This window comes from Myotis myotis, unplaced genomic scaffold, assembly GCF_014108235.1.
Source record: "Myotis myotis isolate mMyoMyo1 unplaced genomic scaffold, mMyoMyo1.p scaffold_m19_p_9, whole genome shotgun sequence".
Lineage (NCBI taxonomy): Eukaryota > Metazoa > Chordata > Mammalia > Chiroptera > Vespertilionidae > Myotis > Myotis myotis.
In genome coordinates this window covers 52,084,473-52,101,016 of record NW_023416401.1, presented here as the reverse complement: position 1 = coordinate 52,101,016, position 16,544 = coordinate 52,084,473, and the positions used below count along the sequence as shown (strand labels likewise).

Below are 16,544 nucleotides of genomic sequence, written 5' to 3'. Positions count from 1 at the left end.
TCCAAGACATCCCTTTCCTAATGCTATTTTTAAATTGTGCTATTTTAAAAAATTTTTTTAACTTGTGTTGAACTTTTCATTTTGTTTACTTACTCATAGGCTTTTAAAAATTACTGTTGTGGTTTAATATTATTTTTTTAAAACTTTTGAAACCCGAATTAGTACAGAAAGAATCACAGCGAGGAAAATCTCTTAGGGGCAAAAAAAGGGGTCCCTGCAGGGGTCCTTTCAGCCCTTTCCAAAGCAGAACCCTCCTGGGTTAGTCTGCTCAGGCTGCCATAACAAAGGACCACAAGTTCATGGCTTAAACAACCGAACTTTATTTTCTCATAGTTATGAAGACTAGAAGGCCAAGATCAAGGTGCCAGCAGAGCTGGAGTCTGATGGGACCTCTCTCTGGGTTGTAGACAGCCGCCTTCTCTGTCCTCACATGGCCTTGCCTGGTGCTCATTCATGCAGAGAGCGAACAGGGACACTAATCTTATTGGATCAGGGCTCTACCCTTCTGACCTCATTTAACCTTAATCACCCCTATAGAGACCCTTTCTCCAAAATAGTCATATCGGAGGTTGGGGCTTCAATATATGAATGGGGGCGGAGAGGTGGCATAAACACTTAGCCCAAAATACCTCCCAATCCTGACATCTCAATTAAATTACTTGGGAGAAGCGAGAAGCTGATGTTTTCTGCAAAATAATGTTCAAGTCTGCTCTGTTGTCACAGTGCCTTCTCACGGCTATTCAGTTGGTTTATAAGAGAGTTGATCCAGAATTCCTGCCTCTGCTCTGTCTAATGACTGGTTTGCAGGGGCTGTGCAAATGAGCCAGTGCGACTGGAGCAAGGTGGGTGGGAGTTCAATACAGATATGGCTGAAAATAGTGTTATTTTCCCCCAACTACTTCTTGAAAGACGCCAGCACAGAGCACAGTGAGGAGTCCTCTGAGCACCCCCTTTTCCCGCTGGCCTCCAACAAAATCAGTCCATTGACTCTTTACTTCTCAGTAGTGTTTCAAAAGAATCTCTAATAATGTAAGCCTTCCAATCTGTGCCTCCAATAACAAAACCCTTTCTTGACCAGAAGAACTTAGGAGAAGATGGCTAAACTGAAATGACCAGGAGCTGGTCTTCTACAAGCCAGGTTGCGCATCTGGTTGGATTACGTGCACAGAGAATAAAACAGTGCATGCTGTAGGCAGCCCGGCCGACCATTCAGGGCTGCAGAAGGCCCTCAGCTGGGCACGTGCCTTGTAAGCCATGCAGGCCTCCACCTCAGGACTGGTGCACTGAGCCCACAGGGGCTCCCTGGGTGGGCACCTGCACACCTCTGCTCACCTACAAAAGGTGGACAGGATGCTTGCTGCTAGGGCCAGTCTGGAGTCACACAGCAAGCTGACTGACACACAGGCCATGGGCAGGGCATAAATTCTCTCAATCTAATGACATCCTCATCAACTAACCCTCTCACTTGCCACCTCCACCCCAAGGACCCACCTGAATGGCTTCTCATCTAGAGACTTTCTGGGAGGTCACTGCCCTGTTTTTTTGTTTTTGTTTTTTTTTTAATTTTTTTAAATTTATTTTTGAGAGAGAGAGAGAGGAAGGGAGAGAGAGATAAAAACATCAATGAGAGAGAAATATCATTGATTGGCTGCCTCCTGCACACCCCCTACTAGGGATCAAGACTGCAACCCGGACATGTGCCCTGACTGGGAATCGAACTAGCCACCTCTTAGTTCATGGATCGACAGTCAACCACTGAGCCACACCGGCTGGGCCATTCACTGGCTGTTTCCACATGCTTTCCCAATGGCTGCCCCTTCAAATTTCCTCTGTGCAATGAGGCTCATCTGTAGTTGTCTCTCAACCATGTTTGGTTGCCCTCCCTCCTTTTATTCTGCAATAATCTTTCTTACCCAAGTGCCTCCCCACAGTCCAGCTCTGCCTCCAGCAATCCAGAAAGTTATAGAACGCACTGTAACAGGAAGGGCTGGCCTGGCCACTACCCAATTACGAAGGTTTTCAACACCTCACTGTACTGGCTTATCAGAAGGTCAAGACTCTGCAGTCTCTGTGTAGCTCATTTTATGACTTTACCAGCATTTAACTCTGAAATGGTATATCCGACAACATTAACATAAAAGGCAGGTATTGTTTCCTGAGCACCCACTATACTGCCGGTGCCAACAGACTCTCCATTAGTTTATTTACTTTTGCATATATCCACCGAGTCCTCTAATTTTTGCAAAATCCCTTGCAAGGTAGATTTAATTCTCATTTTACAGATACACACACACACACACACACACACACACACACACACACACACGAACATCAGAGAGAGAAAGTAAATTAACAGAAATCACACAGCCAGTAAACTGAAGAGTCAAAATGACGCAAAAAGCCCAAATTTATACTTACAGCATGTTGCAAACACATTATTTTTTTTTAGCAATTCTGCTCCCTTTTCATAGGTAGACATGGCCACCAGGAAGATGTAAGATTCTAAACTCTCCTTCTTCCTTCCTAAACAGGACAGGCAAAGTCATCTTCAACTCCTTTTAAAGTCTTTTGCTAGTCATTTACTTTCTTTCAACAACTGGGTATTGTATACCTGCCACGAACTCTGACTAGGTGACTAGTCACCAAAGGGTCAAGTGTAAGGACTTCTGTTGGGAGTTTAGTAAGCTGGGGAGAGGAAGTTCCCTGGATGCCCTGAGAAAGGAATTAAGTAGGAAGCTACGTGCTGAGACCATCTAGTGTGAATAAACCTGGGACTCATAAGGGAGAGGGACAACAGTCTGCTGGGGGGTGTGCACCCACACAAAGAAGGGAAAAATGCTTATCCAGGCCAAGCAGACCACCCTCTGAAGCAGAGACTCTATGCTCGGTAGGGAATGGCCCTGAAAGCCAGGCTCTGAGCCAGAACTGGAAATAGTCCACATGGGGTTTGATCAGGGGAGTACAAGGCGTTTGAGGAAGGTGTGCCTGGCCTCAGGTCTGCTGGCTGCAACATCTCTGGCTTCTGCAGGGCTTCACATACATTCTCTTGGATTTGACATAAGCCCCAAACAGCTGTGAGCAAGCATAGTAGCTGGGGCAGGGTCCCTGGGATCACAGCCAGGGGAGGAGTCCTGTGTGACATGGCCAGGGCGGTGACCTCCCAGAAAATGAAAGGGAAGTGCCCTCAGGCATGTGCTGGAGGCCAGGACCTCCCAGGGGCCCTGCAGCTCATGAAAGACTTATTGAAAGTGCTGTGTACATTGGGGGGAGGGCAAGAGGGACTTCCAGGAAGGACAAAGGGCAGGACTGCTGCTGGGCAAAGGAATCAGAGCAAGAGAGCCGGACGCCCCTGGGCTGCCCACCAACCAGGATGAAAATCAAGGCATCAGAGCCTCTGTTGTTCACATGGCCCCCAGCAGTGCCCTGGGCCCAGATCCCACCAAGCTGGTCCTTCAGCTGGGGGCGCCATATTGCTCCAATTTCATGCTCCATCACGAAGTAAGCGGGCTGCTGAGTTGGAATATGTGAGCTTGACTTAGAAATTCTCCCTACCACTTCTGATTACAACAGTCAGCCCCACGCATGACACATGCTTCTTATTCTTTTCCTTTTGGTCCATGGGGGAGCAAGCCAGGATTCACTTAGTTCCTTTTAGAGGCCGGCTTGCCAAGGGCATCAGGAGAGGCTGAAGCGCTCGGCATGTGATGAGAGGGCGCTCTACATTTTCACATGACTTTCCCTGTGTGTGTGCTTCCTTTTGTTTTGTTTTATTTTAAATGGATTGTAAGGAATTCGGTGACAGTGATTTTTAAAAATACCTATATAGTTGTCCCACTAAATAACAAGTAAATGAATTACTAGGTGAAATGGACAATCAGGAGAACTATCTGGGCCTTACCAGAAGGTTGATTTGACCTCCTATGTCACCTCTGGTATACAAAGAAGAGATTCCAGGACCTGGGAACCTGTTAGAAACGCAGATTCTCGGGGCCCACCCCAAACCTGCTGAATCAGATAGTCTGAGCCAGTTTTAATTGTTGGCTGGACACTGGATAGAGCCCACACTTAAGACTCCTGGAGAGTCTAGTCCGGACTCTAGTCACTGGAGAAGCCCAGTGACACCTCCATCCTTTTCAGAATAATCTGAGGTCGACACCCAAGTGGGTCCCTGCCATGGTTGTTTTGGGGGAGGTGGTATCTGGGGGAGAAAACAAAAATGAAAAGAACACATTACTTGGTATCACCTTGGCATTTTCATAGTTCCTGAGCATGAAAAGAAGTAAACTACGAAGATGTGTGTGTTTTTAAAAAATGTCTCACGGCATCAAATCAATGCCCTGATCAGCTTGCTGTTGAGTGTAATCCAGCCTGGGCAGTGTTACTGTAGCTGCCACAGATTTCACGTGTTTTCTGCCTTGCCCAGTGAAGCTGGAACCAATTGCTGTTACAGGGAGACTAAATAAAAGAGGGCCCGGATTTCCTGCTATTACAGGAGATGCTAGAATAATATCATATGGGTGTTTGGGTTTTTGGGGGGTTTTTTGTAACATAATTAAACCCATGTGAAATGGCACTGCACAGACTTTGCCATGGATTGTTTTGACAATATGTCCAAATGAAATGCTTCAAGGAAGAAAAATGACTCTATAACATGTTTTCCCTTAATATTTCCTATCATGAATTTATATCACATTGGTTATTTGAAAAAAACAATCTGTGTTTTCGTGAAATGTCAAAATATGTAAATCAGTCAAGATAATTTCAATTGTCTGGGCAAGCTTGGATGGATTAAATTCATTTGTTTGCAAACCTCAGCCCGTAGCAATAAGCAGGGTGGCCCAGAGTTCCTGGGGCAGCCCAGAGACCGCAGGTCGCCAAAGCTGGTTCCCAGGACAGTTTTCAAGAGAATCAACTATGATCTCTTGGGATGTTTGTGCTTCATTCAGGATGCAATGTCTTGAAAACAGTAAAGACCATATACAGGGGTAGACAAAAGTAGGTTTACAGCTGTGAGTATGAGAAAGAGTTTATTCTTGTATTATGGGCTAATTTGTATTTTTCCAAATGAACAACTGTAAACCTACCTTTGCCCAACACTGTACATGTGTGCCCCATGAGATGGGTGATTCTGTCTGTCCGCTTGGATAGACTATGGCAACAGGCTGTTTAGTCAAGTATTAGTCTAGAATAGATGTGGCTGTAAAGTTACTTTTTAGATGGGATTAACATTTAAGTCAGTAAACTTCTAGCCTCGAGGGCTGGGAAACAATAGATGTCCCTCCTCTGAGCCTCCCAGGCTGGGGTGCTTGTTATGGCAGCCCTAGGAACTAACTCACACTCCTGCCTACAGTGCCCCCAAACTCATGCACGACACGCAAAGGGATGGGCTGCAGGAGGCACCGGTTATAGTGCCAAAGTTTTAAGAGCAGAGCAAAGTCACGAGTGCCCACCCTCCCTAGGTTACTCCTAAAGCCAGCAGCCAGTGTCTTACCAAATACATTTGGGACAACCAACCTATAGGAATAAGGGAGTTTTAAAATAAAAATGACATTTTTATAAAAGTGACCTCAGAGACTGAGAAGTTCAACAAATTATAATCAGAATTTTGATACTAGGAATGTCTAAGACACAATATGTGTAAATAGACTAATTGACTAGCACAACAGGATCGGCATAAACAGGAGAACTTGAAAGTGAAGAGAGCCAGCTGGTGTGGCTCAGTGGTTGAGTGTCGACCTATGAACCAGAGGTCACAGTTCTATTCTGAGGTAGGGCACATGCCCGGGTTGTGGGCTCAGTCCCCATTAGGGGCTGTTCAGGAGGCAGCTGATCAATGATTCTCATCATTGACGTTTCCATCTCTCTCTCCTTCTCCCTTCCTTTCTCTGAAATCAATTTTAAAAAAAGTAAGGAAAATGAAATGGTGACTAGATGACCCTTGTAGAATCTTGTTAATAGGTTTTACTTAAGTCAACTGCATAGGTTTCATTTCATTTATGTGCCTTCACTGTATTCTTAACTGATGCTTTGCTAGTCAATTGTCAAGTCCTGAGTTAAAACAGTTGGAAAGAATCATCTGGAAGACTGGACCCCATCCACTTTGGTGGTTGCAATCTTAATGCCCCAGGTGGGCAATATTGGGTGAGAACCCTTCTCACCTCACACAGGTGGTTCCTTCTCCCTACCCTCACCTTTGTTTTCTTTCTATATATTAAGTTATAAATTACATACGGTAAAAGTCACTTCTAAGTGTATAGTATCTGCAAATTTGGTGAATGTACACCTTCATTAACTACACTCACAAGACATAGAACACTTTCATCACCCCAAGTCCTCCCCTCATGTCCCCTTCTACTCCAGCCCCAGGCAACCATTCATCTGTTTTCTGTTCCTGTAACTCTTGGTCAGTGAGAATGTCTCTTAATGGAATCACACCAGAGGTGGCAGCCTTTTAGCATTTGGCTTTTTTTTTCACGTAGCATAATGCACTTGAGGTCCATTCATGCTCTTGCGTGTATCACAGTCCCTCCATTTAGTGCTCAGCAGTATTCCGTGCTGTAGACGTATGCCATGGTACAGATGCATCACAGCTTTATACGTTCCCCGTATGAAAGACACCTGGCTTGCTTCCAGTTCCGGGAGGTGACAAAGGGCACCATAAACATTTGCATACCAGTTTTTGTGTGAACACAAGTTTTCATTTTGCCTCTTCAAGAGTGGAATTTTGGAGTCAAATGATGGATGCATGTTTATAAGAAAATGTTCAAGTGTTTTCCAAAATGCTAGACCATTGAAATGGTTGTTTTTAAAGGATGTTTTGTTGTTGTTGTTTTTTGTAACTCCATGGGCTCTACATTACCCTTGACATTCAGGAAAAGATTAAAGTCAGTTGGTAAACAATGTCAGTGAACAGCTTCATTAGAAATGGGGAAGGCTGTCAAAAACCGTAACATTTACGACCGAGGCAAAAGACAAATGGAGCAATGCTATAAGTGGACAGAGGCTCAAGTGAATACGAAAAGCTACCTCTCTCTGCCTCTATTTCACTTTTGATTAAATGTGGGACTAAATCACTCTTGCTCCTCCCCTGCAGTGATGAGCTGGGAGTGGAGCCAGGACATGGTTCTTACCCCGGAGGTCCCTGTCTGTTCACCCTCCCACCTGCTGCTCTCACCAGGCGCCTCATCGTGGCTTCTGTTTTGGTGCCAAACAGTGAGTGATCACTTCAAAGGAGCTGAGGAGGTGAAATGCATCCATCTGTAAAGAGCTCCTGCGTGTCTCACCCAGACAGCCTCTTCCCCTGAGAGGTCTGCCTTTTTGGAAGTGAGGATTCCAGCCACTCTTCGGAGTGCCTTTGCCCCACCTGAAAGAGGTCTTTTTTCTGACTGCTCCCTAATCCCTATTTTCTCCCTAACCTGATTCCAATCACGGATGTGCCTCCATGTGCAGGACCAAGAGAAATCCCGGTAGTAAGTCCACAGGCCAGCTGGCTCGGACACAAAAGAAACAAATCTGATGCCCTGGTTCCTTCTCTGAAGGGTCCTCATGTGAACCTGTGTTTGTGGGAACCAGGAGTTCAGCAATTCTGAATTCTGGATCTGGCAGTGGCGGGGAGAGGCGGAGTTTGAGAGAGAAAGGTGTGAGCATTAAGGACACGTGTGGGCCACTGCATACTCAGGGAGAGAAGGGGCTCCGGGGGTCACCAGGCGGAGCAGCCCTACCTGGGGGCGCTGCTTAAGTCTCTGGGCAAAGGCTCCAGCTTGAGCTGGTTTTCTCTCCAACAAAAGCGAAGTCTGGCAGGGCAGTGGGTTCAAATATTAATTCAATAAAAGAAAGCCCCCTGGAAAGACACGAGGGACCAGCTGAAGCTGCCCTTGATTGATGGCACTTCTGTTATTCCCCAAGTTCTAAAGCTAAATCATCAGAAATCTACCCCAAAGGTCTTCCATCACATTTGTTGACAATAAGCTCAAACTGGTTTGCCATATGGAAAGAAGCGCTCATAAGACTTGCGGATTTTAAAGAATCAATTCTACAGGTGTCTACGAATAAATGGGGGCACAGGCTTGAATTGTATAAGCCTGTGCCCCCACACATGCCATGTATCTTCTTGGGAAAACACTCAGCAAAGTCAGCAATTGTAATATCACTATGTCAACCTAATTTTGAACAGATGTAAAAAGAAAAAATCGATGATGTGATTTATTTGACTGAAGGAAGTGGTCACCCAGAGAGCCAATGTACAGAGCTGCAGTGCTTTCACTAGAAGACACTTGCTTTTGTTACTGAGAACATGAAGAAAAGCACAATACAAACAGTTTAATGACAGATTCATTTCAGCCTCATTGACAGAAGTCTAATCACTGAATCTTAGACTCTCAGAGATAAGATTTCTTATTCAACTTCTCTCAAAACACAAGAAACCCTTTGACAAAAGCCTCATAGGTCATTCATCTTTTCGTGACAACTTCTGAATCTCTTTTGACAACTGCTGTAACTGCATATCTGGCAAATGCACCGATTAGCCTCCTTATTTGTTAAAATTAGCTAGAAAAGCAAAAATAAGCAACAGTTTTATGGTTCCATAAATGCACGAACACAGATCATTTACCTGATAAACATTTCTTAAGAATGGCTTTCTCAAGCTGGGCTGCATGCTGGAACCCCAGGGACCTCTGAGACAGACCCCTGGTCCCACTCTCAGAGATGCTCATTTAAATGCTCCGCCCTGTCGCCTGGGCAATGGGCCCTTTAACCCCCTAGAGTGCCAGGGAGCACAATCGAGCTCCTCCTGTCTTTTGCCAAAAGTGCTGGGAGCGCTATCGCGCTCCTCCTGCAGTGTCACTATTAGATGCTAGTAGTTCACTCTTTATTGACAGATGGCACCTAAGAGCAGATTACTTATGATGCCGAATGTTTGTAGTTCTAAAATTGACCACTGGCATTTATCTGCCTAATTTTTTACAGGTACTACGATTTTATGAAGTTTACTCAGATTTTATGTTTTGTTCAAATTTTTTTTCTACTAGTATTTTATAATACAATCAGCAAACAATATATGTCAAAGATGAAAACAAATGTAGTAAAGGTTTCCTTAAGTTTTTGAATATGTAACTTCATTTACTTGCAATTCATAATTTTTTTCCTAAACTACTGTAAAATCAGCAAAAATGCCTTGGCAATTTTAGCCTAGTTCCTAGGATATTGGTTGGCACTCAAAGGGTTAAAAACTCCTCAATGTGCAGCAGAAGCTGAAAACTACCAACCCAGGACAATGCTACTGGGACCACCCTTCATAAGACGCTTGTCAACATTCATAACTATGTAACGCCACCTCCCCAAATACCTCATTCCAGGACCCTCATTGTTTCCCACACCGTGTGCGGTGCCACCTGCCATGCCAACAGAAAGAAAGGTGCAGGTTCTTACTGCCTTAGAGAGCCTGTCAGTGAGACCCGCCTGGGACTGTCCCTGAGCAGCAGCAGCATTTGATTCCCTGCCCAGGAATTTCCAGTTATTTTACCAGCACACACAGACCCAACTCTTCCCTGCTACAAAGGAACATGCTTGCATGTGCTGAGCCACCAGCGCCTGCCTTCACTGAACACCTGGTGACCCTGAGCCCATGGAGAGAGAAAGATGCCTCCAGGATCTGAAGACAGGAGCATAAGAGCCTAAAGAAAAACCTACCTGAAGTTCTTCTACTTTCCATAATTCAAGGAGAGCAAATCACATCTGATTTGAATATAAGTTCTTTTCTATGGAAAAAAAAAAGTAAACCCACCTGAAAGTCTAAGAAGGTGAAGCCAGTTGTCAATCTTTTATAGAAAGTCTCAGGGTTAGAAAACCCTGGACATAATTTAGTTCCACATTCTCATCTGTGACATTGAGTCATGAAGTCCTGAAACATAGTGACTTGTCCAAAGTATTGTCTGGTGACTGGGCCAGGACGGAAGTGGGGGCCCTGTGACATGTCTGTGCCTTTTCCACTGGACTATGGACTTGCTTCCAACTTCCAGTCCTTGCTGGGATGCTGTGTGATCACTTAGGGACCTGAGAATCCTGACGTGTCTACAGCGTGCTGGCCGGACTCGGCAAAGTCTGACTGTGATTCTATCCACCCCTGCGTGCTTTTCATTCGGAGCTGCCTTAGGGGCGGATGGGAGGAGGCACCGGACCTCTGTGCCATTTCCCTTGGCTAGTTTTATTTATTTCCTTTAATTTGAGCAACAGTTGCCAACACATCTGAAAACGAAGTGACAAGTTTTCATACCTCACTTAACACACAGAGGGAGCCAAGGAGAATGCTCGCTGACGGGAAAGATGTCAGCTTACCTGACAGGCTTTCTATTTCCTGTGGAAAATGTTCAAGGCACTCACACTCATGTCTCTTCAACTTTCTTGAGAAGTCCCAAAGTAACAAACATTGGATACAAGTCGAAGGAGTTTTGCACAAGGGTAGTTAACAGATCCCAGCTTGCAGATGCCCAGATTCACTGGGTAACAAAGAGCACTCTTGTCTTCCTGTGTTTAGAAATATTCATGGTTGCTACCATCTTGGGCAACCTAAGGAAAAGAGGGGTTGAATGGGGCTTTGTGGACCCTCCAAATACCTTAAGACATTCTCAGCCTCAATACTATTGACATTTGGATGCTTCTTTGTTGGGCAGCACAGTGGGAGGCGGGGTCTGTCCTACACACTGAAGGACATTTAGTGGCATCCCTGGTCCCTACATGTTAGATGCTAGTGGCAGCCATCCTCGGTTGTGACGACCAAAAATGTCTGCAGACATTGCTAACAGTCCCCAGCACCCAGTTGAGAAGCACTGCATGAAAGTGTCTTATCCAACCCCATCTGCAGCTCATTTAATATTGTAGATTTTCTATCTTTGTCTCGTGGCTCATAATAATAACCCTCCTTGTCACATGGGCCAAGCATGAAGATTAGATCAGTGAGGAAAATGGAGGGTTACTGTCTGACCCAAACACATCTACCCCTCACAAAACCTCTGCACTCAGTTAACTGACCTGCCTCTGTTCCTCATGCTACGACTCTCTTCCCTTCCTTCTGAAAGCTCTCTTCCCTTGCCTCCAACAGCCAAGTCCTACCCACTCTCTAAGACCCAAGTCAAAAGCAGATTCTTCCATGAGGCCTTTCTTCACCACCTCTCCTTCCTTTCACTTTCTTATACTTTGATTGTTGAACTTTGATTCTTGTGGGGAACAGAAAAACGGCATCGTGACCCGACACAATGCGGGCTGCACTGACTTTTCATGATAGGATCTTAGCGTGTTAGACCTCAGAGCTTATGGTATCCATGCCTGAGGCTTTGCCAGCCTTACTGTGATCACCAGACCACAATGCTAATGCCAAGTACTTGATAAGAAAAAGCTGGAAAGAAATATGCTTTGTGCAAACAGAGTTTTCTTAGAGACTCTCAGCAGAGACTGAGGCAAGAAGCAGTCTTAGCTTAAGAAGTAAGGCTCTTCCATTCAGCACCTTGTATGCCCTGGAACATCGAGGAAGGAAGGAGCTGCCGAGTCATGGAGCCAAAAGGTCCATCCCCAACAGCCCAGGAGTGGCCAACAGCACCGCAGCCACACAACCCCACACCCATGCCCTGGATTAGGACGACCTTCAGGCTCACATTCTATCCTGCTCATCGGAGAAAGTGAATTCTCTTTTCCGACCAGCTAAACACACATACTAAGCCTTCTAGCTGAAAAGTGCCTATGTACTTTTTTTGTGAGGGAAAAAAGTTGAGCTTTAAGGTGAATACTATCCATTTTTAGGCTAAATTTTAAACCTGCACTGGGTTCAACACCTGAACTCAGCACATGGATGAGTTCTCCCAATTAAGTATCTTTATTAAATTGAAATTTCCACCTTCAGCGTTAATTGTATGTCCATAGAAAAAAAGATAAAACACACAAGCTTTTCCTAAACTTGCTAAAGATATAAAATTAAAGATTCTCACAGATGAAAGGGAACTTCAACTCTCTAGCTGTCCATTTTAATGTTCATTATATCTGAAATGTCTCCCACACACCAAACCAAAAATTGTTTCCTGTGAGGGTGTAAGGCAAAAGTGTCCCAGGTAAGAGGCCTGGAGGACAAGAATGTGCTCCATCCTTTGGTTTCAGGTTTTCATTATCCACCCAGCAGCCAATGCCCCTTTTCTAAAGAGCTCTGTAACGAATTTCCCTTGGGATGTATTACTTATGACCAAAGGCCATCCCCTAAATAACAGCCAACAGCCTTGTACCCTCACTGACCTTTGGGGTCTTGGATGACTGAGTCAAAGCAGAGAGCTTCCCACACAGAGAAGGGCAATTCTTTGGTTCCAAGTGTCTCATGGGCTTCATGCTCCCTGGAACCTTCCAGAAAACTCAGGGCCTTCTCTGTATGAAGCCTGACAGAATCCACTCAAAAGACAACTTTGATTCATTAATCACTCTCCTGCTCAGACCAGCGAGTAAGTGCTTTCCTACCACTGCAAGGCAAATAATCAAAACTCAGCACATATGTTCTGCCCGCTGCCATTTCTCAGAGCCGCATGCACTGTGGACCACACCCCTCCTGGGGGTCTGGGCCTGAGCCACACTGGCTTTCTTTCAGCTTCTCCAACATGCCACGTTCCTTCCAGCCACGCGGCCCTCCATATGGAACACCCCCGGCTCACCCTTCATATCTCATAAATGTCACCTCCAGGAAACCTTCTCTGATGCCCATTCCTCTCCTGAGGTCTCTCTTATAAACACTCTTATCCCCATGAAATCTCCTATAACCACTTCCTACAAGGCAATTTTACATTTATTCAGTGATTGTTTGATTGATTATTTGCCCCTATCCTATATACTCCTGAAAACAAGGAGTCACAAGGGTCCTGTTGAGAACAAGGATTATGTTGGGTTTTTCTACCTCTAGGTCCTCAACACCAAGGTCAGGGCCTGATGCATCAGAGAAGCCCAGAAAATAACTGGTGGGTGAGTGACTTCTGAGTCAAACCCATTAAAATTTGTGCAGAACAGATACTTTAAATTCTAGCTTCTCTGATCAGAAGTGGAAGAGTGGGGAAATGTCTTGTTTTGCTAAGTGTCAACAAAATAACTCTTTAGCCATCATAAACCCACGTGGAGGTAAAAGCTACAAACAGACACAGCAATTGCCTGGCACCGTAATTCATTTCTCACCCAGCATCACATTCCTCATCATGTGTCATGCTTGTACTTTTTGTTACGTGTGTGCAACCACCTTACACTATACATGCAGGCTTCCATTTTCTTTAAAAATTGAGGTAAGAGGAGCTGCTTAGTAAAGGAAGCATATGTTAGATAAATTGTTGACAGCACCAAGAATGAGTGTTACAACCCACATCACAAAAGAATTAGATATAATAAAGAGCTAATATGCTAATTAGACCGAACAGCAAAACAACCATCTGGACGACCTTCCTGACAAAGCCCGGGCTGCAAGGGCCAAGCCCCTTGCACGAATTTCATGCACTGGGCCTCTAGTATTGATATAAGATTCCAAAGACAATAGCAAATAGAATCTAATGTCTCACTTAAAAATAACACACCACGGTCAACTGTATTTAGGAAATCCCAACTAGGATATACTTCACGTTAGGTTCAATAGTAGGAAATGCAGCAACGCATCAACAAACATAGCAGATGACAGATCTAGGAAGAAGGATCATAATTTCCATAGTGGTAAAGAAAAAGTATGACAAAATTCAACACCCATTCTTGATTTAAACACACATATACACACTCACAGATCTGTGCTCAAGAAAACAAGACTCAATGGACATACAGCTTAGTCCTAAAACCGCCATGTTATTTAACAAATTTCTTAATGGAGAAACATCAGAGGCATTTCCAAGAACAAGGTCAGGAACAAGTCACAGATGCTATCTCACTACTATTTGACATTAACATTATTCTATTTAGCCAACTCAACTAGACTAGAGAAATCAGAGACATCAAAATTCAGAAAGAATTAAAACTATCTCTGTATGCAGATGATAGTATACCTAGAAAAACTAGTATACCTAAGAGAAAAAATTTAAAAAATATCCACAGTAAAAAAGAAATTAGCAAAGTAACATATAACATAGCTATTTAAAAGGTGAGCTTGGTGAGAAATTTGCAAAGTTTATATGAAGAATATTTTAAAATACCTTGGAAGACAAAAAAGTACAGTAGAACAAATAGGACATTCCTTGTCCTTGGACAGGATGACTAAACATCACACAGATGTCAATTCTCCTTAATTCACGAATTCCAATAAAATTACCAACTCCAATAAAAATATCAACACTTTTTTTGTTTTGTTTTTATGGGCCTAGACAAGATGATACTAAAGTTCATATGGAAAGACAAACATGAAAGAATAGTTAAGAAAATACTAAACAAGAAAAGCTTGGCCAGGGGATGAGAGGGACTAGCCCTGTCAGACAGTAAACATAAAACAAAGTGTTAAAGATTGAAAGAGAGTTTGAATTAAAAGTGGGCAAATTCTAGGGTTTGGGAAGGCACAGGTGCGTGATAGAATTATGAAGAAATGCAAGAAAGTATTACAATAGTAGTTATGTTTTGGAGGGATGGAAGGTTTGTATTTTAGGATGTGGCACATGGAGAGACTTCTAGGTGGCAGACAGTTATATTTCCTGCCCAGAGGCCGGCAAGGCAGGTGGTGGCTACAAAGGTATCTGCCTTATATTAAGGTGCACAGTTGTTCTGAGTGATATTCTATGTCATATAGTATTTCATTTTACAATAGAAAGCTCTTTGAGAAAAGACTCCATGCCTGGCCATTTCTCAATTGTCCATGGGACGCTTATCTGAGGGCATCCTTACATCTCTAGCATTTTCTACCACTCAGAACAACTGTGCAACACATGCCTTCCATTCAATGTTGCATGATCAGAGAACACATTCTAATTTTCAGATTAGCTTAAAAAAAAACACATGAATAGAAAGCTTTAAGTTTTGCCAACAAAAACTTTTGTAATACATTCCAGTACCAACTATAAATTCTAAATTGTTTGCCCTATCAGCTGTTTTAAATTAGCCACATTGCCATCCTCCCTCAATAACACAGACAATGAAAAAAAAAAGAGAGAGAGAGAGAAAAAATATAGCCTCATTTTCTTAAGAGTAAAAAAACAAAAAGGTAAAAGAAGCCTAGTGTGCTTACATAAGACAAGGCCTGAAATTTTGGGAACTCACTGGACACATTTCTAATCTTTGTAATTCCAGCTGCAGGCAGTTTGGGCTGCATATTCCCAAGATTCTTGATTTGTGCTGACATTTGAACACTTAAAACATTTGGAGAGAGAGGGGGGAAAGCAAACTCAAGGCTGTTCACACTGTCCAACTTCTATCAGTTAGTTGTGCAAACTGTGACTAAGTCTGGGACACGGCTGTCAATTCAATTGGTCACTGGAGGTGGTAGCCTTTGGTCCAGAAAAAGAAAAGCCACAATGACTTTGCAGGTACCTGCAGGGGCACCATTTCACAATGGAATGGGGGTCTCATTCCAGTGGCGATATCATGTTCATGCTCACCTTGCACATTCGAGAACCACGGCCCCTTGTACACCCAGGTAGAACTACACAGGCTCCCTCTTCTCTCAACCTCCCAGGAAGTCTACTGAAGGCAGGGGAAATGCCTCCTTCAGCAGAGCCCAGCCAGCTGCAGCAACCTCCTGAAAAAGACATGCTCTCTCCGCAGGGTTCCTGCTACCTTGGGGCCCCAACAAAGGCCCATTCGATCTCTATCCTCTCCTAAGGATAAATAGCCGTTGAAAAATTACCCCAATGTCTTCCCTATGTCTTTCTTCTATCTGTGCAAGTGAAGATGCTAAGACGGTTCTGGACAATTTGAGTGTTAAAATGTTAAAAAGTGTCCCACTTCTGGGTATTTACCCAAGAGAATTGAAATCAGGATCTTGAAGAGATAGTAGGTCTCCTATGTTCATTGCAGCTCTAATCAGAATAACCAGGATGTGGAAACAAACCTCAGTGTCCACGACAGATAGATAAGGAAAGTGTATATACGTACACTGGAATACTATTCATCCTTAAAGATGAACATTCTGTAACATGTGACAACCTGGCTGAACCCTGAGGACATTATGTAGAGTTCAAAATAGTTCAGTGATTTACTGTGAGAAGGGGTGGAGGGGAAGATAGCTTGGACAGAAGGTCCAATGTCAGATCCATGGACTCTACTCCAGGCCACTGACAACAGATCACAAGGACAGAAGTCTACTTTTTAAAAACAATTTTGCCAAATAATTGTTAGTCTTCCTTGTTTAACCTAAAAACATGGAAATGTTTACATGAATTGACCCTTTATGAAATATTTCGCTTTCAATATCTGAACCCTTTTCAAAAGTTTTAGATGAAAGCATATAGTATTTCAGGCACGTGCTAGATCTGCATTCACAGGAAATCATTCCTGGCTCTGCTTTATGAACAGGGAAGAATGCCCTAAGAAGGTAGCAAACAATTCAGTGTTACTACAGACGCTAA

At 43.8% G+C, this 16,544-nt stretch overlaps 1 protein-coding gene across 1 annotated transcript in view; it reads right to left on the bottom strand.

Moving 5' to 3' along the window:
* Positions 1 to 16,544, bottom strand: part of CCBE1 (collagen and calcium binding EGF domains 1) — a 178,875-nt gene that overhangs the window by 89,247 nt on the left and 73,084 nt on the right. The gene's annotated exons all lie outside the window — the stretch shown is intronic.